Source organism: Lepidochelys kempii, chromosome 1 (genome assembly GCF_965140285.1).
Source record: "Lepidochelys kempii isolate rLepKem1 chromosome 1, rLepKem1.hap1, whole genome shotgun sequence".
NCBI classification, from domain to species: Eukaryota; Metazoa; Chordata; order Testudines; family Cheloniidae; genus Lepidochelys; species Lepidochelys kempii.
This window is the reverse complement of record NC_136380.1, coordinates 167,041,386-167,067,423: the sequence shown is the minus strand read 5'-3', so window position 1 is coordinate 167,067,423 and position 26,038 is coordinate 167,041,386. Positions and strand designations below refer to the sequence as shown.

At 42.7% G+C, this 26,038-nt stretch overlaps 1 protein-coding gene across 10 annotated transcripts in view; it reads right to left on the bottom strand.

Moving 5' to 3' along the window:
- TIAM1 (TIAM Rac1 associated GEF 1) overlaps positions 1–26,038 on the bottom strand; it is a 262,945-nt gene that overhangs the window by 126,697 nt on the left and 110,210 nt on the right. The window contains exon 1 of one of the 10 annotated variants that reach the window (XM_073362458.2): positions 18,550–18,641. The exons of the other annotated variants lie outside the window; for them this stretch is intronic. The gene's annotated coding sequence lies outside the window, so the exon portion shown is untranslated. Of the gene's footprint in view, positions 1–18,549; positions 18,642–26,038 lie in introns of those variants that run through there. 10 annotated transcript variants of the gene reach the window in all.

Here is a 26,038-nt window from a genome sequence, read left to right as displayed (position 1 = left end):
GTAGTAGTGTCTGCAGAACCGTGCATGTGCCCTTGCTCCACCTCAGTTTTCTCCAAGACGACAAAGGATGGAGTGGACTGACCACGCCTTCAGTTCCTACACCACAGCAAATTGAACAGATCCACAGCACAGGGGAGGGCGGGCGGGACCGGAATACAGCTGGGGACCACACATCTCTAAGAACCTCCAGTTACAGGTAAGTAACCTCCTCTTCTTCTTCTTCAAGTGATGGTCCCTATGGTATGCCATTGAGGATGATTTAGCAATCAATACTTATGTAGGTAGAGGGTGGGAGGAAAAATGATAGAATGGTTGAACAGAGGACAGCTGCACCGAACTGGGGACAGCTACGCCAAACAAAGCATCCATTGCGGAGTCTTGCATCAAGGCATAATGTGAAACGAAGGTATGTACCCAACTCCATGTGGCTGCCCTACATATGTCTGGAAGTGGTACGTTGTGCAGGATGGCCGTAGTTGATGCATGTGCTCTCATGGAATGGGCCCTCACTCAAGGGGTGGGGACAGTCCTGATAACCGACAGCAGAGTGTAATGCAACCTGAACCCCACTTAGAGATCTTCTGTGGGGAGATCTCCTGCCCTTTAATCTGTTCAACTACAGTGATAAGTAGTCTAGGGGACTTCCTTAATAGTCTTGTCCAGTGTAGGCAGAAGGCCGAGGTCCTGCAGATGTCAAGGGAGCAAAGGTGCTACTCCTCTACCAAGGTGTGAGGCTTTGGAAAGAAAGTAGGTTAGTGTGTAGGTTGCTTGAGATGAAAACGATATACCACCTTTGGTAGAAACTTCGGGTGCAGACACAGGGAAACGTTCTTTTTAAATATGGTGGAGGGTGGGGGGTCAGCCATCGTGGTCCCCAATTCTCCTATCCTCCTTGTGGAAGTAACAGCTACCAGGAAGGTGACTTTCATGGAAAAGAGACAGGAAGCCAGAGGTTCGAAGGGTAATTTCATTAATATTGAGAGGACAAGGCTAAGGTCCCACTGGGGAGCGGTAGATTGAACAGGTGGATGAGTTCTAAGGCCTTTCTAAAACCTGTTAGGCCATGGGTGAGTAAACACAAACACAAGGGGGTGGAAAGCAATAATAGCTGTAATGTGCATCTTAATGGAATTGAGTGTGAGCCCTGAAGTCTTCAGAGGCAGAAGGTACTCTAAGAGAAGGGAAATGTCCACAAAAATCATGGAGCAGGTCCTCAAGGAATCAATCCTGAAGCACTTACATGAGAGGAAAGTGATCAGGAACAGTCAGCATGGATTCACCAAGGGAAGGTCATGCCTGACTAATCTAATCGCCTTCTATGATGAGATTACTGGTTCTGTGGATGAAGGGAAAGCAGTGGATGTATTGTATCTTGACTTTAGCAAAGCTTTTGACACGGTCTCCCACAGTATTCTTGTCAGCAAGTTAAAGAAGTATGGGCTGGATGAATGCACTATAAGGTGGCTAGAAAGTTGGCTAGATTGTCGGGCTCAACGGGTAGTGATCAATGGTTCCATGTCTAGTTGGCAGCCGGTGTCAAGTGGAGTGCCCCAGGGGTCGGTCCTGGGGCCGGTTTTGTTCAATATCTTCATAAATGATCTGGAGGATGGTGTGGATTGCACTCTCAGCAAATTTGCGGATGATACTAAACTGGGAGGAGTGGTAGACACGCTGGAGGACAGGGATAGGATACAGAGGGACCTAGACAAATTGGAGGATTGGGCCAAAGGAAATCTGATGAGGTTCAATAAGGATAAGTGCAGGGTCCTGCACTTAGGACGGAAGAACCCAATGCACAGCTACAGACTAGGGACCGAATGGCTAGGCAGCAGTTCTGCGGAAAAGGACCTAGGGGTGACAGTGGATGAGAAGCTGGATATGAGTCAGCAGTGTGCCCTTGTTGCCAAGGCGGCTAATGGCATTTTTGGATGTATAAGTAGGGGCATAGTGAGCAGATCGAGGGACGTGATCATCCCCCTCTATTCGACATTGGTGAGGCCTCATCTGGAGTACTGTGTCCAGTTTTGGGCCCCACACTACAAGAAGGATGTGGATAAATTGGAAAGAGTCCAGCGAAGGGCAACAAAAATGATTAGGGGTCTGGAACACATGACTTATGAGGAGAGGCTGAGGGAACTGGGATTGTTTAGTCTGCAGAAGAGAAGAATGAGGGGGGATTTGATAGCTGCTTTCAACTACCTGAGAGGTGGTTCTAGAGAGGGATGGTTCTAGACTATTCTCAGTGGTGGAAGAGGACAGGACAAGGAGTAATGGTCTCAAGTTGCAGTGTGGGAGGTTTAGGTTGGATATTAGGAAAAACTTTTTCACTAGGAGGGTGGTGAAACACTGGAATGCGTTGCCTAGGGAGGTGGTGGAATCTCCTTCCTTAGGAGTTTTTACGGTCAGGCTTGACAAAGCCCTGGCTGGGATGATTTAATTGGGGATGGGTCCTGCTTTTGAGCAGGGGGTTGGACTAGATGACCTCTGGAGGTCCCTTCCAACCCTGATATTCTATGATTCTATGACATCATCAGGGGCAAGACCTCTCTGCCTAGCCTTGGAGGTGAAACACTTCCACTTTGCCTCGAGTTGCAACACTTCACCCAAGCACCAACACCAACCTCCCATAGGCGCTGACTCTGTGGGCACCCCTGGGGAAAAATTAGCAGGTGCTCCGCACCCACCAGCAGCCAAGCTTCCCCTGCCCCCAACCCTCTTTCTCCCCTGACCACGCCGCATCCCCACTCCTTCCCCTCCCTCCCAGCACTTCCCACCCACCTGCCACTTAAGAGCTGTTTGGCAGCGCTTAGGACTTTCTGGGAGGGAGTGGGAGGAACAGGGATGTGGCGCGCTCAGGAGAAGAGGCAGGGCAGGGGACTTGAGGGAAGGGGGTGGAATGGGGCCGAGAACGGGGCAGGCCTGGGGTTGGAAAAGGGAGTGTGGTGCAGGGACTTTGGGGAAGGGGTGGAATGGGGGTGGGGGGGGTCGAGCACCCACGGGCAGAGGGAAAGTCGGCACCTATGCAACCTCCCCAGTGTCAGAGGCATGCACTCTGCAGTCAGAACAAGAGCTGGAATGGACGACTGCTTCAGGACCAATGGTTCACTTGACCTAGGGGATACTGACTCGGAAGGTGTACATGACTCAGTGAATGGAACTGGTGGATCCGGTTATTTGCACGACTTCTTCTTGTGCTTGCGAGTCTTGGAACACACCGTTTCTCTGTGGAACTAATGGAAGGCTCATCGTCCTTTCTAGGCCTGGAGGAAAACTTACTGCCATGCTTATGCCCATGCTTCCTTGCTTCACGACTAGGCCCTGTGCATAGAGTCTGTAGTACAGGTACCTACATAACCGGACTTGATCTTTGTAGTCGGGGCACACTCCTGGACATCTCAGACGGATGTATGGGGATGATTCCCCAACCTGGATCAGATACCAGCCTCATGGAAACCTCCATGAGATGCTTCTTGAGGCAGAGAGCCCGGCCTTGCTAGGTATGGCTTGGGAAGGAGAGGCAGATGTTGCATCTAGATGCAGTGTGGGTTTCTCCCAAGCAGTACAGGTGGTACTTGTCACTGACCGAGAATGAACACTGGCAGGAGGTGCAGCTCTTGAACCCCAGTGTCTCTTAATTCCTAAAAACTAACACTAAGACTAAAACTACTGAAAAACAACCAAAATTAACCACGTATAATTCTAAAAACAGGTTGTTGTTTTTCTTTAAAGTGCATCAGAGAAAGACGAGAAGACACCAGCAGCTCTGACTCCGAGCAGGCAGTAGTGAGAAGGAACTGAGGGCGCGGTTGGTTTGCCCCACGCTTTATCACCCAAATGAAACCATGAGGCGGCGCACAGGTGCATGCATGGACCAATGGACACTACTACTTTCAAATTCTCCAGATGCATGGCACACAAGTATAACCCTCAGTGGAATACAATAGGGATCATCACTTGAAGAACAGAATTTTACTGAGTTTGAGCTCAGTGATGAAGAATCAAGTATGGAAACTAGATGTTGACCACAATCATATGGTTAGTGAAGACCTGGAAAAATCACAGTCAACATCATGTTAACTATTCATCACTGAATTGTAGCTGACATGATGAGGAACATGATAATGAACATGAACATGATTAGTCCCGGACTACAATAACCACGAAGTCGTGGTCAATATCATGTGAGCTAATTCAGTTCTTTACAATGACCTTCAAATGCATTAACATCTTGTCATGTAGACACGGCATAAATGAAAATCTAAAACGTCAATATCACAGAGTCTATACATACCAATGAGATCAGCATTGCAGAAGTGGCCATCAGGCTTTTTCCAATAAGTCCATCATGATTTCCATGGAAGTAATAGATTTTTTTTTTTAGACTCCAACTCAATGAATAGGAGATGCAACTTTGTGGACCAGAAATCCATAACAGCTGTATAAAAACTCAACAGGACTCCCATTTTAATTTTTGTATGTTGTACTTTAAGCTGTTTTAAGCATGGACCAATAAAAATGTTCCAACCAGAACCATTTTTGCCACACTTTTAGATAAAAACACTTACGTATATAGCATTTTTTAATTAAAAAGTAAGGAATAACCTATTTAGCTTTGAAGAAAAATGTGGAGCATCTTTAAAGATATTACACTGGCACAGAAGAACAATACAATATTAATTCCACCAGGAGCTAATAAAATATCTAAGAAGAGGTATCCGATAAGTGGAGATTGAAATATTAATCCCTTGCACTATTGCAAAATTTAAATAATGCAATTTTTTCTCCTTTCCCCACTCACTACTCTCTATTAATCTCTTTGTTTCTCAGTTTTTTCATCTGTAAAATAGGAATTATTATCCCCATTTTACAAGGGTGTTTTGAAAATTAGCTAATGCTTAAGCAGTGTTTTGAAGCGTAAAGCTCTATATAAATGCTAAGTATTGCTGTTACTACTATATCTTTTGGCGCTTGTATATATTTCTTCCAAATCCAAAATTTTTCTGGCGCTTAAAGGGAGTTTTAGGTATACAATAAATGTAGAATAGAGAATTTTAGGCCTGGGCTACACACAGTTGTTGCACTGGTATAACAATGTCAGTTAGAAGTCTGATTTTTTACGGATACAGTTTTTCCAATACAACCCCTAATGTTGGTGAAGTTATACTAATACAAAGGTGCCTTATACCACGATGGCTTATTTTCCTTCCCATATGAGGGTAAGCTACATCAGTATTAGGTGCCTTGATACCAATATAATTGTGTCCACGCTAACTGGAGTTGTACTGCTTTAACTATACTGGCATAATTAAAGCAATACAACTTTTATAGAAACGTAGAATCATAGGACTGGAAGGGACCTTGAGAGGTCATCTATTCCAGGCCCCTGCACTCATGGCAGGACTAAGTTTTATCTAGACGATCCCTGACAGGCGTTTGTTTAACCTGCTCTTAATCTCCAATGATGGAGATTCCACAACCTCCCTAGGCAATTTATTCCAGTGCTTAAACACCCTGACAGTTAGGAAGTTTTTCCTAATGTCCACCTAAACCTCCCTTGCTAAAATTTAACCCCATTGCTTCTTTTAGGTTAAAAAAAGAACAATTCTTCCTCAGAGGTTAAGAAGAACAATTCTTCTCCCTCCTCCTTGTAACAACCTTTTATATACTTGAAAACTGTTATCATATCCCCCCTCAGTCTACTCTTTTCCAGACTAAACACACCCAATTTTTTCAAGCTTCCCCCATAGGTCATGTTTTCTAGATCTTTAATAATTTTTGTTGCTCTTCTCTGGACTTTCTCCAATTTGTCCACATCTTTTCTGAAATGTGGTGCCCAGAATTGGACACAATACTCCAGTTGAGGCCTAATCAACATGGAGTAGAGCGGAAGAATTACTTCTCATGCCTTTCAGAATGGTAGCCGTGTTAGTCTGTATCAGCAAAAAAACCTAGGAGTACTTGTGGCACCTTAGAGACTAACAAATTTATTTGGACATAAGCTTTCGTGGGGCTAAAACCCACTTCATCGGATGCATGCAGTGGAAAATACAGTAGGAAGATATAATATACACACAGAACATGAAAAAATGGGTGTTGCCATACCAACTGTAACAAGCCCAATTAATTAAGATGGGCTATTACCTGCAAGAGAAAAAAAAAAACTTTTGTAGGGATAATCAAGATGGCCCATTTCAAACAGTTGACAAGAAGGTGAGAGTAACGGGAGGAGGGGGGCGGGGGGAGAATTAGCATGGGGAAATAGTTTTTACTTTGCGTAATGACCCATCCACTCCCAGTCTTTATTCAAGCCTAAGTTAATGGTGTCCAGTTTGCAAATTAATTCCAATTCTGCAGTTTCTCGTTGGAGTCTGTTTTTGAAGTTTTTTTTGTTGGAGAATTGAGACTTTTATGTCTGAAACTGAGTGACCAGGGAGGTTGAAGTGTTCTCCGACTGATTTTTGAATGTTATAATTCTTGATGTCTGATTTGTGTCCATTTATTCTTTTGTGTAGAGACTGTCCAGTCTGGCCAATGTACATGGCAGAGGGGCATTGTTGGCATATATCACATTAGTAGATGTGCAGGTGAATGAGCCTCTTATCGTGTGGCTGATGTGATTAGGTCCTATGATAGGGTCCCTTGAATATGTGGACACAGTTGGCAACGGGCTTTGTTGCAAGGATAGGTTCCGAGGTTAGGGTCTTTGTTGTATGGTGTGTGGTTGCTGGTGAGTATTTGCTTCAGGTTGGGGGGCTGTCTGTAAGCGAGGACTGGCCTGTCTCCCACGATCTGTGAGAATGAGGGATCGTCCTTCAGGATAGGTTGTAGATCCTTGATGATGTGCTGGAGTGGTTTAAGTTGAGGGCTGAAGGTGACGGCTAGTGCCATTTTGTTACTTTCTTTGTTGGGCCTGTCCTGTAGTAGGTGACTTCTGGGTATTCTTCTGGTTCTGTCAATCTGTTTCTTCACTTCAGCAGGTGGGTATTGTAGTTTTAAGAATGCTTGATAGAGATCTTGTAGGTGTTCGTCTCTGTCTGAGGGATTGGAGCAAATGCAGTTGTATCTTAGAGCTTGGCTATAGACAATGGATCGTGTGGTGTGGTCTGGATGAAAGCTGGAGGCATGTAGGTAAGTACAGCGGTCAGTAGGTTTCCGGTATAGGGTGGTGTTTATGTGACCATCGCTTATTAGCACTGTAGCATCCAGGAAGTGGATCTCTTGGGTGGACTGGTCCAGGCCGAGGTTGATGGTGGGACAGAAATTGTTGAAATCATGGTGGAATTCCTCAAGGGCTTCTTTTCTATGGGTCCAATGATGAAGATGTCATCAATGTAGCAGAAGTAAAGTAGGGGCATTAGGGGACGAGAGCTGAGGAAGCATTGTTCTAAGTCAGCCATAAAAATTTTGGGATACTGTGGGGCCATGCAGTACCCATAGCAGTGCTGCTGACTTGAAGGTATACATTTTCCCCAAATGTGAAATAGTTGTGGGTGAGGACAAAGTCAAAGTTCAGCCACCAGGTTTGCCGTAACATTATCGGGGATACTGTTCTTGACAACTTGTAGTCCATCTTTGTGTGGAATGTTGGTGTAGAGGGCTTCTACATCCATAGTGGCCAGGATGGTGTTTTCTGGAAGATCACCCATGGATTGTAGTTTCCACAGGAAGTCAGTGGTGTCTCGAAGATAGCTAGGCGTGCTGGTAGCATAGGACCTGAGGAGAGAGTTTACATAGCCAGACAATCCTGCTGTCAGGGTGCCAATGCCTGAGATGATGGGGCATCTAGGATTTCCAGATTCATGGATCATGCTTTGCTTACAATACTCCTGCTAATACATCCCAGAATGATGTCTGCTTTTTTCGCAACAGTATTACACTGATGGCTCATATTTAGCTTGTGGTCCACTATGGCCCCCAGGTCCCTTTCCGCAGTACTCCTTCCTAGGCAGTCATTTCCCATTTTGTATGTGTGCAACTGATTGTTCCTTCCTTTGCATTTGTCCTTATTGAATTTCATCCTATTTACTTCAGACCATTTCTCCAGTTTGTCCAGATAATTTTTAATTTCAATCCTAACCTCCAAAGCACTTGCAAACCCTCCCAGCTTGGTATCGTCCGCAAACTTTATATTATGTGTAGACAAGCCCTTATTTAGAAAGTCTTGGGACTTTCAGCATGGAAAAGCACTCAAAATTGGCCTAATTCTCTGAGGACCTTTGAAAATCAGGGCTTACATATGGGATTTTCAAACACAAAATGCACATTTGCATGCACAGCCCAAGGAAAATGGCTATTTGCACATGCAGAAGATGGCTAGATGCATAACTGGTTATTAATTCCATAATCACTCAAATTACACATGAAATTACAGTAACTTGGAGGGGCAAATTAAACAATTTCCATGCCTAACACACTTAAGAATCAAGCCCTTCATATATGTTTTCTTTAATCATTTAGGGTTTATAAAATGTTACAATTAAATGAAAATAATTTTTAAAATAATGGATTTGATGGACCAATTATTGGGATAAGCACTTTCAGCCTGAGGTGATTTCAGAGACTGAAATTCATGGTTTACAATGGCATGGCTAGCAACAATCTAGATCGAAGATGATTAACTATCAGAAATGTTGAATAAATTAGTCAACATTATATAGTTCTTTCCCACCAGTAATCCCACGTTGTGTCATTAGTCTAATGAAATAACTTGCAATAATCATATAGGCTTTCCCACATGTTTCTCAACTTTGTTTCAATTGTTTTTTTTTCCTCATGTTCACCAAGTTATGATGGCATTCAGAGATCAGTCAGGTCAAACAGCCAGAGGACATTTTTCAAAGATGTGCACAGACATGTTTAACTGCAGCATTGGTTTTCAAAATTTGAGATTATTAATTGTCTGAGATCTACAATGTTCTGTTAGCTGTTCTGCGGGTTTGGGAGTGCAGCTGCCATGTTCCAATCCTCCCTGTCTGTGACTCTCAAAGACCTAGAGGACTGGGTTTAGTTTATTTAGGCTGTGTCTACATTGCCACTTTCAGCGCTAAAACTTTCATCATTCAGGGGTGTGAAAAAACACCCCCACGAGCGACAAAAGTTTCAGTTCTGAAAAAAGCCAGTATAGACAGCACTTTATCGCCAGGAGCTGTACTACCCCCCTTCGTTCAAGGTGGGGAGTTTTTATTGCCGGGAGAACTCTCCCCCAGCAATAAAGCATGTCTACACTGCCCATGTCACAGCGCTGCCATGGCCACACTGTAATGTGGGCAGTGTAGACATACCCTTAGTTCTGAAGTGTAAGAGAAGGTGGGTCCTGTGATTAAAGCACTAGATGAGTATTCTCGAGACCTTAGTGCCATTCCTGGCTCTGCCACAGATTCATAGGAAAGTTACTTAATCTCTCTGTGCCTCTGTTCTCCATCTGTAAAATGGGGATAATACTTTCCTATGTCACAGGAGTAATGCGAGGATAAATTCATTAGTGTATGAGGCACTCTGACATTACAGGAACATAAATATCTAACTAGATAGAAGAGATTACATTAAATATACTGTATAATTTCATCAAAACAATATATCAAAAGTTTACACCATTTGACCTCAAATTAAAAAAAACTACAAGAATCCCTAGGAAAAACAGAAAGGGATCACACAACCTCTTTAAAAGAGATCAAATTAAAAATGTAGGACCCTCTCCAATGCAATTATTTCAAGATAATGTTGATAGACATTGGTGGGAGGCTCTGGAACACAAATCCCAGGCCTCCTGCTTTGCTCTATTAAATTTAAATGAGGTGTCTCAAGAAGATAATCCTCTTCTTGTTCTGCCTGTTTTATTAGATGAGATTTCAAATGTGAAAGTTGAACCTTCTTTAGCCACAGAAAAAGATTTTGGCTTCCCAACATCTAGAAAGTCACTGAGACACATGGAATTAGTAGATCCTGTGGAGAGGCTGGATTGACCCTTTTCAGTTGTTTTTTATTTAAATAAATAACTACATAAATTAATTAACTGATTGTGAGAGTTTGGAAACAGATTTTTTTTAAATAAATAAATAAAAGCCTGATTTGCAGAATCACCACGTTTTGATGCTTCCCGCTGGGAAAAGGGAAACACAAGGATTATTCAGGAACACAAGGAACAAGAGATTATTCAGTCTGCTCAAGGAACTTTGTGACAGCAGCCATTTTTTCTGTCCCAAATTCAGAGTAACATGAAAAGATAAATAATACCTTTGTACAGATAAGAATGGAGGCATGGATTTTTTTATTGTCATTTGTGTAATGAATTGGTGGGTTAGAAGAGTCAGAACATACTAAAAGGTTTCCCCTCTAGTGTTCAAATACACTGGTTTCTATGTGGAATTTTATAAAGGTATTAAAACTTTATGTATCTGTTGACAAGGCTCAATATCTGATTGTCAATATAATGCAGCACCAATAATTGTCTTCTGTTTGGTCAGTTTTCTTTTGTCTCTAGTTAATTTTGGGCCTCATTTCCAGATTTGCTGAGCACCCATACCTCATACTGAAATTGATGGGAGTGACCCAGGGTCAGCAGCTCTGAAGAGCTTGTCCTGTATCTCAAAACGAGCAGAGCGGCAGAAGCTATTGTCAGCAGGAGACGTTCTCCCACTGACACAGCGTTCTGCACACGAATGCTTATGTTGGTGTAACTTATGTCTTTCAGGGGGGTGAAATATTCACTCTCCTGAGCGACATATGTTTTGCCGTCATAGGCCGTAGCATACACATAGCCTAACCTGCTCAGCAAAAGGAAGGTCAGTGTCAGGGCAATTCATAGTGGAGCCAAGCCCTTTATTATGGCTCTGAAAATTATACAGTATTGCCAGAGTCAAGTGTCCAAAAAAATCATGAGATTGGCTTAAAATCATGAATTTTTTTTATAAATAATACATTGTTATTTTTATTTACCTTCTGATCTTTGAAGCATTCAGGTCATGTTTTCAAGTTTTTCCTCTAATCAATGGGGTCAAATCTTAGTTTTTATTTTCTCCCTCCCCCCCCCCAGCCCAAAAAGTGAGATTCTCTTGTATTCACATAACTCCAGGAACAAGGACGTTGAGAAACACCAAATATTGTGAGATCTGTGATTAAAAAACCCTCATCCAAGCTATCAACTATTCCATCCTTAGCTGAAATACTAAAGGTTCATGCTCCCTACAAAAATGTTCCAAAAAAACCCTACATAGACACTACAAAAACCATTAAGATTAGGTTGTTTAAAAAGAGAAAAAAGAAAGGAAAGTAGCCCACCTAGCCCTGCTTTCATCACTTTGATGTTGTGGCTTCTCTATCTATGTTCACTGCTTTATTCTGTCCCAGAGTCTTTCAACAAGGCTGTCAAGTTTTTTGGTGCACAGTGGCTATGCTTTCATCTCTGACATCTGCAACCTGTTAACTGTGCTTTAGGACACTACAAGAGTTGAGAAAAGTACAGTCCACTGTGAAGGGGCGCCCACCCCACACAGGACTGACAGGGGTTAAGATGGCCAGCTAGACCAATTAACTACACCAGCTACACCTGGAGGAGGAGCCAGGGAGCTAACTGAAAGCAGGCTCAGATGAGCAGGAACAGGCGAGGCCTATAAAACCAGGTAGCTGGCAACAGAATGGGGCTGCTGCTGAGAAAGGGCAGTCACTCTCTGGGAAGAGTGAGGAATACTTGGGGGCGGCTGGGAAAGGCTGCAAGAAGGCAGGCAGCAATCACTCCCTGGGAAGAGGGAGGAGAGTTTGGACCTGATATTCCCGGGGCGGGGGCCAGGCGGAGCCAGTCCAATGAAGGAGCAGAAAGGGCTGGGAAAGTAAAGCTCAGAACTGCTGGGCTGAGGATGGCTGAACTGGAATCTAGAGTAGAAAGTGAGCCCAGGTTCCCCTACCAGCCACTGAGAGGGTGGCACCTGAGGCAGTGAAAGAGAAGACTGCCTAGGGCTGCTGAAGGAAAGATTTTGATATACACTGGAAGGGAGGAACACTGAGTGACCTGGCCAGAGGGCTAAGTCATGAAGAGGATGCTGCAGTTCCTGGCGTGAGAAAGATGCTGCAGACCAGAGACACAAAGTGACAGCGTGCAACCGCAGGAGTGGGCATTGACCTGGTGACCTAATCCCCAGAGCAGCCAGGGGGAGGCACCAGACTAGTGGTGAGTGGTGTGCTGCGGCACATCCACCCAGAAGACAATGAAGACGGACTAGGGCTGGACGACCATTTAAGAGAGCTGGGTTTTGTTCCAGGTTCTGTCACAGACTTCCTGTGTGAACTTGGGCAAGTCACTTAAACTTTCTGTGCCTCAGTTCCCCTACATCGAATATAAGTGCATAGATTCATAGAGTCCAAGGCCAGAAGGGACCATTGTGATCATCTGGTCTGACCTCCTGAGTAACAGAGGCCATAGAACTTCCCAAAATAATTCCTAGAGCATATCTACTCCCCAAGCTCCATCCAGAAAAACCCTAAAACTATTTTTAGCACAAATAGACTTTTCAAAAATGGCATGAAAGTAACATGACACATGCCTGTCATCAGCCTGCTCACTTTGCCTTTCCTCAAGCCTTGTCTGGATTTTTATCTCAGATTTGCAAGCTCTTTAGAGCAGAGACGGTCTCTTCTGTTGTATTTGACAATGTCTAACACAGGGGTGGCCAACCTGAGCCTGAGAAGGAGCCAGAATTTAGCAGTGAACGTTGCCAAAGAGCCACAGTAATAGGTCAGCAGCCCCCACATCCGCTACCTCCCTCCAGCCCCAAGCACCTCCTGCCCACTGGCAGCCCCGCCAATCAGCGCCTCCCCCTCCTCCCGCCCACTGAAATCAGCTGTTTTGCAGCACACAGGAGACTCTGGTGGGGAGTAGTGAGGGCATAGCAGGCTCGGGAGAAGGGGTAAGGGCATTGGGGGAAGGGGTGAAGTGGTAGCAGGACCAGGGGCAGATCAGGGGGTTGAGCAGTGAGCAATCCACAGCACACTGGAAAGTTAGCATCTGTAGCTCCAGCCTCTGAATCATCGCCCATGCAAGGAGCCGCATATTAACCTTTGAAGAGCCACTCCAGAGCCACAGGTTGGCCACCCCGGTCTAAGACATTGAAGCCCTGAGCCCAACAAGAGTCTTTGTAATAATTTGGGAGGTGCTCAATTATGGCAGTGATTAATGCAGAAGGAAAACCTATAAAAAAATAAAAGTTCACCCTAAAATATATATGGAGGTAGATGTCAGCTTCTGTTTCCTTAATTATTTTGTCTATCATCTCTACAGAATGCTAGATAGGAAAAAAAAAGCAAATCAAGAAATAAAAGGCGGAAGCAAAACTAGCAACAGTGAACATTCAGAAAGTCAGAAGGGTTTTGAGAATGATAAAAAGGACTACTCAGTATGCAGGCGCTGATTATAAACCACATCAGATTCAGATCTGAAATGTGGACACACTGTCTTTCCTTGCTTGGATTACACCAAAAGTTAGACCTAGGCCTAATGGCTGCCTTACCACTAGTTGTGCAGAAGGAAAAGGACAATCTTTCGTTGCTTTTAAAAACACATTAGTAATTTTTAAACAAAGTTATCTTAGGCATGTTGTACATGTCATTTCCAATTAAAGTTATCAGCTGCTTGGCAGAACAGCCACTTTGTTCATTGCATAAATTTGCAATGAATTAGCTAATAATTTCCTGATGAGGAAACCTGGGAGCCTGGGAAACCTGGGAGCAGTTATGCTTAAAGTCTTATGCTGTTTGGTTGATCAACTCCCTGTGCGAACTACTGCAGTATCATATGTAGACAAAACAGAATGTAACGTCTTTCCTGTTCATGATACTAATACTTTGCACTTACATGCTCTTCAACAATTATCTGTTTCAAAATGCTTTACAATGACAGGCAAGTGGTGCAAGTCTACAGATGCAGCAGATGAGGTACAGAGAGGGTAAGGAAACATTTTCGAAAGTGGTTGTTAGTTTTGGGCACCTTTGTTTTTGGGGTACACACCATAAGATACATTGGGTCTGATTTTCAGAGGTGCTGGGGCTTCCACCACTCCACTTGACTTCATTGGGGGGATGTTCAGTACCTCTGAAGATCAGGCTCTTAGGGTCTAAAAGTTGAGCAATTAAATAAATGCCTCCCAAATGAGAGGTCACCTTTGAAAAAACTTTACCCTAAGTAACTTGCCACAGGTCACACAGAAACCAGGAGCAGGGATTAAAGTAGAACCCAGTGGCTGGAGAGAGCTGGGGAAGCAGCATAGCCAACACTCTCGATTCTACTACCCACAGTTCTCAAAAACATCTCAACTCTGCCATGCATCTGAACTCAAGAAGCCTGAGCACCAGAGGTCCTGAGATCTCTCTAGTGCAGCGCACGGTGTGGTCATCAGCCTGGTCCGTAACTGTAAAAACAACAAAAAAAAAAACCTGTTTCCTGCTGAAGGGTGTTTGGACAAAGATAGTAGTACTGAGATTACTGATACTGATGTCAAAAACGTGCTCCATAAATGCACTGTTAAACAGGACTAATTCAGTACTTGTTATGTAAGAAAAACTCCCACTGATCTGAATGTACAAAACTGGGTCCACTAGTTCCTAAGGGTTCGGAAAGAAAAAATAATATTGCAAAGTAACCTTCATGCTACAAATATTCCCTGACTCCTGCTTCTCTACAAACACTCTGCGCAGACATAATAGTTAGCATTCCTCACTGTTGTCATTCAGTACTGCTCAGAGCTCTCTCCCACCAGCACAGAGCAGCTATACAGGAGACCTTACAGCGGCGTAGCTGCAGCGGTACAGCTGCGCCTCTGTAAGGTCCATAGTGTAGACATAGCCTTATTTTCCTAAAAGTTACACAGTTATCATTGCTGAGGCAGCTCCACCAGTGGCAGCAAGGAAAGGAACACCAGCATATGCACAGCAATTTAAACACCCTGTCATTTGGACCTACTCTTAGTAGGACTGGACAAAGCAGTAGTTAAAATACTGGTGGTCTTCTCTACACTAGGTTCGCACGGTACACTCCCATCTCTATCGAGAGCAACCATGGGAAATTTTAGGAGGAAAATAAGGTAGTTTAGATACCCCCATACACACTATGTTACAACATTTTAGATGGCATGCATTCAAACTTTGGTAAGGATCCAGCTAGACAGAGCCTTTGAAGGACAATGGTAGCATGGTTCTGCAGCCTCTTTGGAAGACTATAAATTACACAACACTGATGACTACATGATACGCATAGTGCTATAATGCTGGTTAGAATTTGGATCACTGATTGCTTTTTAGAATTTTATTTTAAAGCTACTCATGGCACTGTATCTGGCTTTCATGTAAAGGAAAAAATACCAGAGCCTAAACGCGCTAACATTGTCTCTAATTCATGCACTATAAAGAATCTTAGTGAAAGCATAACTGGAAGTTTCTAAAAAAACAAAAAAAAATAATTACATAAAAAGCACATTGTAATGAATCAACTCAAAGTTTTCATACAAGGATTTCAAACCAACTACTATACGTATGAATAACGGGAATGTATTTTCACTACATTTGCAAAGGAGTTCTTTATGGAAGCTTCATTCACAGAAATAAAACAACAACTTCCTCCTGGTAGAAAAAGGAGATTTGTTATTTATTATAAATGCTCACTGTTCCTAAAGTCTTTTGACACCATCCCACAGGGAAACCAAACAAGCAGCAAAGAACAAGCCTGCTGAGCTAGAGAAGAAAGATATTCATGTTTGTTTAGGTGTCATGGTTCCATAAAAATTTGAGAGCTAACAACCAATGCTAGCTATTCACCAGAAAGAGACACACACAGGAAATACATTTTGGTCTAGAAACCGGTAAGTTTTAAGTGCAATTTCTTAAGAACTGTGATTCAAATATAAATATTCATATGATTACTGTAACTTTTCCTTTCCCTCTGCTTTTGCACTGTCTGCAGCACAGCTGCATTAATCCCATTTTCAATGCTCTATATTTTGACCTCCTTAACAACCCCATGGTAGGATGTTAAAACACTCTAAGCTATAAATAATTTATTCCTCTTATCTAGTAATGGATTATTGTTCCACAAAACTCACTAAAACATGCTGCACAGTCTGTAGTAAGTTTAACAAAATAATATAAAGAGAGATTTTAATAGACACAAAATTATTAACAGGTTTCAGAGTAACAGCCGTGTTAGTCTGTCTTCGCAAAAAGAAAAGGAGTACTTGTGGCACCTTAGAGACTAACCAATTTATTTGAGCATGAGCTTTCGTGAGCTACAGCTCACTTCATTGGATGCATACCGTGGAAACTGCAGAAGACATTATATACACACAGAGACCATGAAACAATACCTCCTCCCACCCCACTGTCCTGCTGGTAATAGCTTATCTAAAGTGATCATCAAGTTGGGCCATTTCCAGCACAACTCCAGGTTTTCTCACCCTCCATCCCCCCCCACACAAACTCACTCTCCTGCTGGTAATAGCCCATCCAAAGTGACCACTCTCTTCACAATGTGTATGATAATCAAGATGGGCCATTTCCAGCACAAATCCAGGGTCTCTCAATTATTAAGTGCTGCACCATTTGCTGTTAAATGTTTTACTGATGGACCCTGAGATTTATTTTTACATTTGACTTTTTACTCTTTTTTTCTTTTTTTTTTTTTTTAAATAAACTGATATTTCATTCTGAGAGTCTTACCAGAGGTCTATTTTTCTTGCATTATTATCTCATAGCACAGTAAAGAGCCAATACAGACTAATCAGCCAAAGCCTCACTTCAAGGACACTAAAAGGGCCCTCAGTTGTGAGGTGTTGAGTGTTCTCCACAAAACAGGGCACGTGGTTGCTCAGAGGAGGAAGCATTATGGGCCTGATCCTGCTCCCATCAAAGCCAATGGCAAAATTCCCATCTGACTTCACTATTGCACCATTAAGTCTTACATGCCTGATCCTGTCTACATTGAAGGCAATGGAAACTTTATGGTTGATATAAATAGGCAAAAATATCAAGTCTCATGCCCAATAGCAAGCGCTTGCAGGATCCAGCTCTAAATCAGTGGCATACCAGATTTTTTATACCAGCCATCAGAAAAATAAAGCTTTTCCTCCCCAAATCAAGATTTTCAACTTATAACAGATGTGCAGCCTTTAAAGAATACACTTTAATTAGCAACTGTAACTAAGCAAGCCACACTTTTGCCTTGGGTTTCTTAGCATGATTTACCATGATTAGCATAGCAATTGTCTATGAATTTTCATAAAGAGCTGATCAGTTTTAGTTCAAAATGGATTGAAAAAATACCTGCATAAACTGCTCCCACAGTTCAAAAATGCTAATTGCATGTGAAAGTTTAAATCAACCCTGGAATGGGAAAATAATGTCAAAAATTAATAGCTGCCTTGACAACGGGTTTCTGGTGTATTAAATGAAATGACAAAAGTGATATATTTAAAGCTGCTACAATGTGACTTATCTCCACCAAAAAATGCGTGCTTTGTCTGCATGAGGAAAATTACTCATTGCGGACAAAGAGTGCATCTGAACCAGTTCTGAATCCAGTTTAGCTGTAAGATAGTCCATGTCCATCAGCAGTTCATAAACGATAGTTGACGTTTCTGAAACGGTGCAGGACAAGGTGGTCCAGGTCTAGGCTTGTGTCGAACCCTTTTTCACACATGTTCAGTTGCACCCACTGCTGACACTCACTGTCAACAAAGGGTAGCTTTTGAATGCTTTTATAGACAACCTTGGTAAGTTTGGTTACTATTCATAATTACTCAGGGGAGCAGAGTTCTGTACTCATATTCTGCCTTCAAAAAACAGAATTAAACACTTACGTTTAAAATTAGTAACTGACATGTAAGATAACTCTAAGTAATAATGGAAATAACCAGAAAAAGGGGCATCTCAGCATGGAAGAGCTTTAAGTAGCCCTGGTTTCTGCAATATTATGAAATGTTATACAAGTGAGACCTCATCAAATCTAAGCTTTTTTGCCTCTCTTTAAAACTACTGAAGTATTGCCCTTCAAATGCTCAAGTTTTCAGTGCCGTGCAGAAACTAACAGGGCTTTATTCAAGTTGAAACCTTTCACAAGGTTCATTTTAAACAATTAAAGAGCATGGCAACCTGTAATTACTGAAAATAAAGCCAGATCACTGGGGAAGGACGCATCTCTAATAAGTAACATGATACTACATTTTCTCTGTTAGGGAATTTAGCTATCAAATACCTAACTTCCATTAAATTAATTTGGTTTTAAAGAGTCTAAAATTTTAAAAAAATGTATGTACTTCTGCTATTGCCTTAGAGAGCAACACTAAACCCTTTGAAAATGAAAAGGAAGCACTCAAAGGTTTATTTAGCATGAATTAGAAAAACATTTCTTTGCCTGTGAAAAGAGACAGACTTAAGAGATTCCAGTACACATGGCATTTTAGACAACAATGCTACACTTTGCAAACATGTTTCCATAGTCTGAATTTCACTGCTGTAATGTCTATCCCCTATCAGAAAAATTAAAGCAAGAAGTTTTTTTTAAAAGTAACTTACCATTCATCAATAGCTCAAACATTTTCTCCTGTTGTGTTTCACAAGGTCTTACAGCCCGTAACAGAAATGAGGAAGCGTCAGTGTTTCATTCCACTTCTGGCTCAGACAGTGGGTGTAACTTGTTAAGTTTCATGCCAAGATGAGATGGGACAACTGGGTGTGTTTGAAACCTTGGTTTTCACCTCCCTTCTTCCCCCTCCCACCCAAGTTTAATGCTCCATTTGGTATTCTTCACACAAACAACTCTGGCTGATGGGAATTTCTGTCATTCAATGTCTCAACCCCCTGTGGCTCCTCAGATCTAAATTCCTGCAGACACCTCTGCAGGGTGCTTTGAATTCACAAGTGTAAAACAATGTGAGAATAGCCAATAATTGAAATATCAAATCTACTGTTACAACACAGTAGACTTTCAGAGTGACTTACTAACATCTGAAATGGCAGGTTGGCTACTTCATGCCTTGTCAGAGTCTCTCCACATATAATAAACTAGGTGCAGTGCATCAAATTCATCCCTGGTGTAACCCCAATTGGTGTTTCACCAGGGCTGAATTTGACTGTCAATCGCTTTATACTGCTCAAATCAACGTTTTCTCTTTCTTTTCAGGAAAGCATGTGCTAATGACACATAAATCAAGAAGATTAGACACATTCTGACCTATTCTGCATTTCCAAATGGACTCTGTACTCTGATGGAGAATGCTATCTGACATGTAAATAGTGCTTTCCATCTTGAAAGCTCCCAAAATACTATACATTTAGGCCAGTGGTTCGCAACCTGCATCCCGTGGGCCGCCCTTGCGGCCCATCAGCACACAGCTGCGGCCCATATGACATCCTCAGGACCATACAGATAGAATTGGATGCGGGCTGTGGCCCATAATGGTAAATAGGTTGAGAACCACTGATTTAGGCCCTGATCCTAAAAACACTTTTGCACATAATTTATGAGACTACTCTGATTTGTAAAGGTTTCAGAGTAGCAGCCGTGTTAGTCTGTATTCACAAAAAGAAAAGGAGTACTTGTGGCACCTTAGAGACTAACCAATTTATTTGAGCATGAGCTTTCGTGAGCTACAGCTCACTTCATCGGATGCATGCCGTGGAAACTGCAGCAGACTTTATTTATACACAGAGAATATGAAAAAATACCTCCTCCCACCCCACTGTCCTGCTGGTAATAGCTTATCTAATTTACCTAATTTGCATGCTCTATTATCAGGAATGGGTATGCAAATTGAGTAAATATGTAAATGGTCAGTTTGGGGCAAATTCAGACATTAAATGCATGTATAATTTTGCACCTAAATACTTTAAAAATCAGATGTCAGTTATGCCTACCCACTCTCAGATGTCATCAGGCTACCACGCTTATTAGATCTTTTCAAAAAAAGAAAAGGAGTACTAGTGGCATCTTAGAAACTAACCAATTCAAATAAATTGGTTAGTCTCTAAGGTGCCACTAGTACTCCTTTTCTTTTTGCGAATACAGACTAACACGGCTGCTACTCTGAAATAGATCTTTTCAATGGTTAGGATTTGATGCCCTTTTTTGACAGGAGGAATGAATCCAAAAATCATGGCCCAATATAGAAGACACCCTTTCTAATCCATGGGGGGTGCAGCGAGAGAGAAAACAAACCTGGGCCTGAGCATCAGCTTAAGTGAAAAATAGAAAATGAGCAAGACTAATAGAGAATGTCAGTGGATCAGTCACAAGATACAAATTAGAGGAAGAATGGGACAAAGCCATCAGCTAGATCGACTGACTCCTGCAGAATTTTTAAATTTCTGTAACTAACACACTCCTAGCAAATGAGCAGGTTTGGCGAGTTGAGAGTGATTCAGGAGATGACAGGGACTGTTCTTAATTCTCTTCGGGTTCACCAGGACACAGCAAGCATTTGCAGCTAGGATTATAGGAGGAGTGTGGATATACAGGTGCTAACAGTCCAGCATGAGGCACTGAATCCAGAACTATATGTCACTTTGGGATTTAACTTACTAATGTCAGAGTAGTTTCACTAAAAAGAAGACACTAATGTTTATACACATACACACACAGGTTCACAGACACAAAGCAATTACATATTATAGTCCTAAAGCAGAAACATTTTCACTGATGACAGATTGAAAGTGATTATTTAACCTTTATCTTAAGTAGTTTTCAACTCTAAAAAGATTAAACAAGACACCTTTTCACTTGAAGTGCTCTGTTAATTTGCATTCTGTTACAACAATTTGTGACATCTTATCCTACTGGCCTGCTGTTAGCTAAGTAATTAAACCGTTGGCTTACCCAAGATTCCTATAAAAATATTAACAATCGGAAGTACCTCTATAACTGCCTCTTTCAGAAAGCTTCAGACAACAAAAAAATACAACGTAAGTCATGTCAATTTGACCTTTGGTTAAGTTTAAATTAGTGGAAAAGAAAGCAGTGATTTAACCTTTCTATGGTGACCTATGATATTAAAACAAAAGCAGCAAATAATAAAGAAAAGCCAGGCATCTGAAGAGGGAGAACTGGAAAAGCCACAGATGCAATCACATAACATAGATATATTTTATGCTGATTCAGACCTTAATCTTATTTGGCACAGGCAGAGCCCAATTGTGATTGATGAGGGGAGAAACAAAAATCTCTTTTTCCTTGGTCATGCACCTTAGGCCTGGCTGTCCCTAACCTTCCTCTTCTCTGAGATTTTTTGCTGCAAAACGCACAGATATGCCTTCAGTTAAGTCTGACTATGGTAGGTGATTCATATGGATGACATGTTATGATCTGACCACGTTCCAAGAAAATAAGTGACGCATACCAGCTGAGGAGGGCTTGCAGAAGCTGACTGACAACATCCTTGCAGTTAGCCCTTCAAGGCAAAACCATGCTTGTCAGTTCATGTCTGCCTGCTTTCAGAGAACAGGCTTTTCCAGGCTCTGGATCATGCTATTGTCAAACAGCTAAGCGGAGACACTCCGATACACACCTTGATATGGGTTTGTTATGACACACATAAGCAAGCAAGCAAGCAAGCATTTAAACTTTTACTTTTTTCTTTGCCACATAAGTACTTAGACACAGGTGATATGTGCTATGTTTTACAACCCTGGGGTATGTCTCCCTGAATAGCAGTGTATTTACACGATGTTGAGAAAAGGATGGTCTTGTAGTTAAGGCGCTGAGCAGGGACTCGGGCAATCTGGGTTTGGGTCCCCACTCAGCCACAGACTTCATATGTGACCGTGGGCACATCACTAATGGACAGATTTTCAAAACAGCTCAGCACCTAGTAGCTTCCATTAAGAACATTTGGTGTTAAGCTCATGTGAAAATCTGACCTTACTTTCTCCATAGTTCAGTCCACCATCTGTAAAATGGAGATTAATACTTCAACTGATTTCTCTATTCCAATTGTAACTTCTTAGGATCAGGGACCGTCTCTTACCACATATTTGAACACACCTAGCACAATGGGGCTCCAGCCTCGAGATGTTGCCACCATGCAAAATAAAACACTTCAGATTTTGTTTGACATTATTTAAACTCCTGCTGGTGTACTGTTTCAATCTCATAGACTATTTCCATAAAGTACACTCAGGTACCATGTTGAGGAACAGTGGATTCATATATAGTTTATTTATTTATATAATAGATTTATCCAGACCTTGCCGTGTTCAAAGCACTGTGCAGGCATTAACTAACTGAAATTTCAGTATTTTTCTACAAAGAACAACGGATATATAAGGAACTCTAGCAGGACATAACCAGCTCTTATAGTCACATCCCATGTTTCTCTTGGTCAGACTGGTGTCATGAACCCCAAATTCACAATCTGTGGCAGATAGTTTTTCTTCTAACACAAAATCATTGCAGGTCAAGACATGGTCCCCTCTAATCACCACTCCTTTGTTTTTTCGCTTTTCCCTTTCTCAGTGGCTTTGGTGTCTGTTCACCTTCACAGAATCTAGATCACATGTCTAGAGAGCAACTCTTGGGTTGTTCACAAAAGTATTATAATTCGATTAAAAAAAAAAAGATACCAAGAATACCAGGTACGGTCTGTCTCCTCATCCTCTTATGTTGCCTCTTAAATACCTGGCAAGAAGAAAAAAATGAAGAGTCTCCTTTCATCTCCTTTGGTCCAATGTGAACCAAATATCATTTATGGAATAAACCCCCTCAAGATTTTCCTTATGCATCAACAACTGGCAAAGAACCTGAGAGGAGTTGGCATACTCTCCTAAACACCCAGATACATTCAGGACTTCTAACAAGTGGATTTATCTGCAAAGGAACAAAATCTCCCAACGTGGCTTTGTCCATGACAGACTGAGGAACAAAACTACCAATAATTTCCCCATCTGTGAAAGTGGCAATGATGACCTCCACTCAGACACAAGCCAAAACTGAACACTGAGAAGATTCATTTATCAACCCTAATTAACGTCACTGGCTTGTCACACCCTGAACACCCACTAATTAACTTGCATGAGTTATCATCATCATGTTCCCATTACGCCTCTGGCATTCAGGGCAACGATGAAGCTCCTCGACTCCTGTCGGTTTCTGGCAAGTCTTTCAATGGTTTCCCAGCTATGCCCCAGGTTTTTCAGCTCAGCTTCCACAGCTCTTTGCCATCTTGTTTTCGAGCGGCCTCATTTTTGCTTGCCTTCAGGTGTCCGTCTTATTGTTACTCTTGTGATGGAATCAGTTTCTATCCAAAGCACATGGCTAATCCATCTCCAACACCTCCTGCTAATGATGGTGCTCATATCTTCTGGGCTGCACTGTGTGAATAGATCTTGGTTTGAAATTGTTCTGGGCCAAAAGATATGGAGGATTTTTCTGAGGCAGGTTGTATGGAATGAATGAGTTAACCCACTGTTAAAATTACATCACTTTGGTCAAAAATATGGCTGGGTGTAACTCTTAGTACAATAACTCATTCGGGATCAAGTCATTCTCTTCCGTACATATCAAGTTAAGATATAAAGGGTGTTAAACTTCACTTTATAGTGCTAAATAGGCTGTACATTTCCAACTCTATCAAGGGGGTGGGGTTAAGAAAGTCAAATTACTTAAGGACACCTGTTGTTCAATAACGGAAATAACTACGCCTCCCCTCAACAAAACGCTATTTACCAACTTCGTATCAATTGACCATCTGCCTTTTTTAACGAGTTCAAGAGACTAAATTTCCCCGTGGTTTAGGTTACAGAGCTGAGGCTAAGTGGTTAGGATTTTTGGTAGGGTTAGCATATGAGAATGCTGTGTACTTTGTCACTTTCTGCATTCATTAGGACAGTGTTTCCCAAACTTGGGACACCGCTTGTGCAGGGAAAGCCGCTGGCGGGCCGGGCTGGTTTGTTTACCTGCCACGTCCGCAGGTTCAGCCGATCACGGCTCCCACTGGCCGCGGTTCGCTGTGCCCGGCCAATGGGGGCTGCAGGAAGTGGCGCGGGCTGAGGGACGTACTGGCCGCAGCTTCCTGCGGCCCCCATTGACCTGGAGCAGCGAACCGTGGCCAGTGGGAGTCGCGATCGGCCGAACCTGCAGACATGGCAGGTAAACAAACCGGCCCGGCCCGCCAGGGGCTTTCCCTGCACAAGCAGCATCCCAAGTTTGGGAAACACTGCACTAGTGTATGGCTTGGAGAACTGTCTGCTTGCCGTAAGCAAAGGAAGTGTTAACGCAGTTACTCATGCAGTCTGAACCATAAGCATCTTCCCTATATTTGCTTTAAAATGGTGTTCAAGCAGGAAGAAAAAAGAGTAATGAACAGAAAACTTAATTTCTGTTATGATGGCCCCACTGTGCGTATCTTTTGCAGTTATTACCTGCATACATTTGGCTTCTAATCATGCATCTTTTAGGACATAATCCAGTGCCAGTGAAGACAATGCAAGTTTTGCCATTAGCTTAAATCGGTGCAGAAAGAGGACTGCAGTGAGCTTTGTGATTCAGCACTTCAGTTTCACAATGACCCAAAGTATATTGAAGAAATCTCAGAGGATATGTCTACACATTAAAGAAAAACCCGCGGTTGGCCTGTGCCAGCTGACTCGGGCTGGTGGGGCTTAAGCTGGGGGGCTCTTTCGCTGCTGCGTAGACTGCCAGGCTCAGGCTGGGGCCTGAGCCCGGGACCCTCCCACCTTGCAGGGTCCTAGAACCCAGGCTCCAGCCCAAGTCCAGACATCTACATAGCAATGAAACAGCCCTGCTGCCCAAGCCCAAGCCATCTGGCACGGGATATGGCACTAGTGTATAGCTGCTGTGAAGGCATACCCAGAGAAGCACAGCGTTTAAGGCCAGAAGGGACCACCAGTTCATCTAGTCTGACCTTCTGTATATCACGTCACCAACACCACCGAGCACTTGCACACCAAACCCAACAATGGAATGAGACTAGACTACTATGTGCCACAGGCACAGAACAGGAGGGACAGGGTGCACCAGTGCCCGAGGTAAGTGAGATATACCCAGATAATCCTGGCAAGCGACCCACACACTGCAGAGGAAGGCAAAAAATCCTCAAGGTCACTGCCAATCTGACCTGGGGGAAAATTCCTTTCTGATCCCACACATAGCCATCAGTTAGACCCTGAGCATGTGACAGAGAACGAGCCAGCCAAACACCTGAGAGAAAGAATGCTTGGTGCCACCTCAGCGCTCTGGCTCAGCACATCCAATGACCCATTTCCAGCCCTGGCCATCCCTGATGCGCCAGAGGAAGGAGATGAAAAAAGACCCTTCAAAAATACATTGTGGGGAACTCCTTCCTGACCCCAGATGGTGGCAGGCTGAAAACTCTGAAGCATGAGTTTTCAGGAACATAAAACAAACCAGAAGTGAGCCCCATGAATAGAGAGAGCTGCCTTTATTATCATACACAACGCTGACATACAATTCCACATAAATTTGTCCAGATCTCTCTTAAAACTAAATTAAGTTGTTTGCCCCCACAACTCATATTGGGAAGCTGCTCCAGAACCCCACTTCTTCTAATTTCCAGCCTGAATTTGTTCATGGCCAGTTTATACCCATCTGTTCTTGCGTCAACACTGTCCTTTAGTTTATAAAACTCTTCAACCTCCCTGGTATTTAAACTCCCCTCCACCCCCAATATATTTATAGGGAGCAATCATATCCTCTCACAGCCTTCTTTTCGCTAGACTAAACAAGCCAATCTCTTTTAGAAACCTCTCATAAAATAGAGTCTCCTCCACTCCCCTGAACATCCTAGCAGCTCTTCTCTGTACATGTTCCAGTTTTACTTCATTTTTATTGAACATGGCTGACCGGAATTATACGCTTTATTCCAAATGAGGTCTTACTAGTGCCGTGTACAATGGCATTAATACCTCTCTATTACTACTGAAAATGTCTGGCCTCATCCTTCCTAGGATCACATTTGCCTTTTCCACAGATGTATCATACTAGTCGCTCATAGTCATCCTGTGATGGACCCACACACCCAAATCTCTCTCC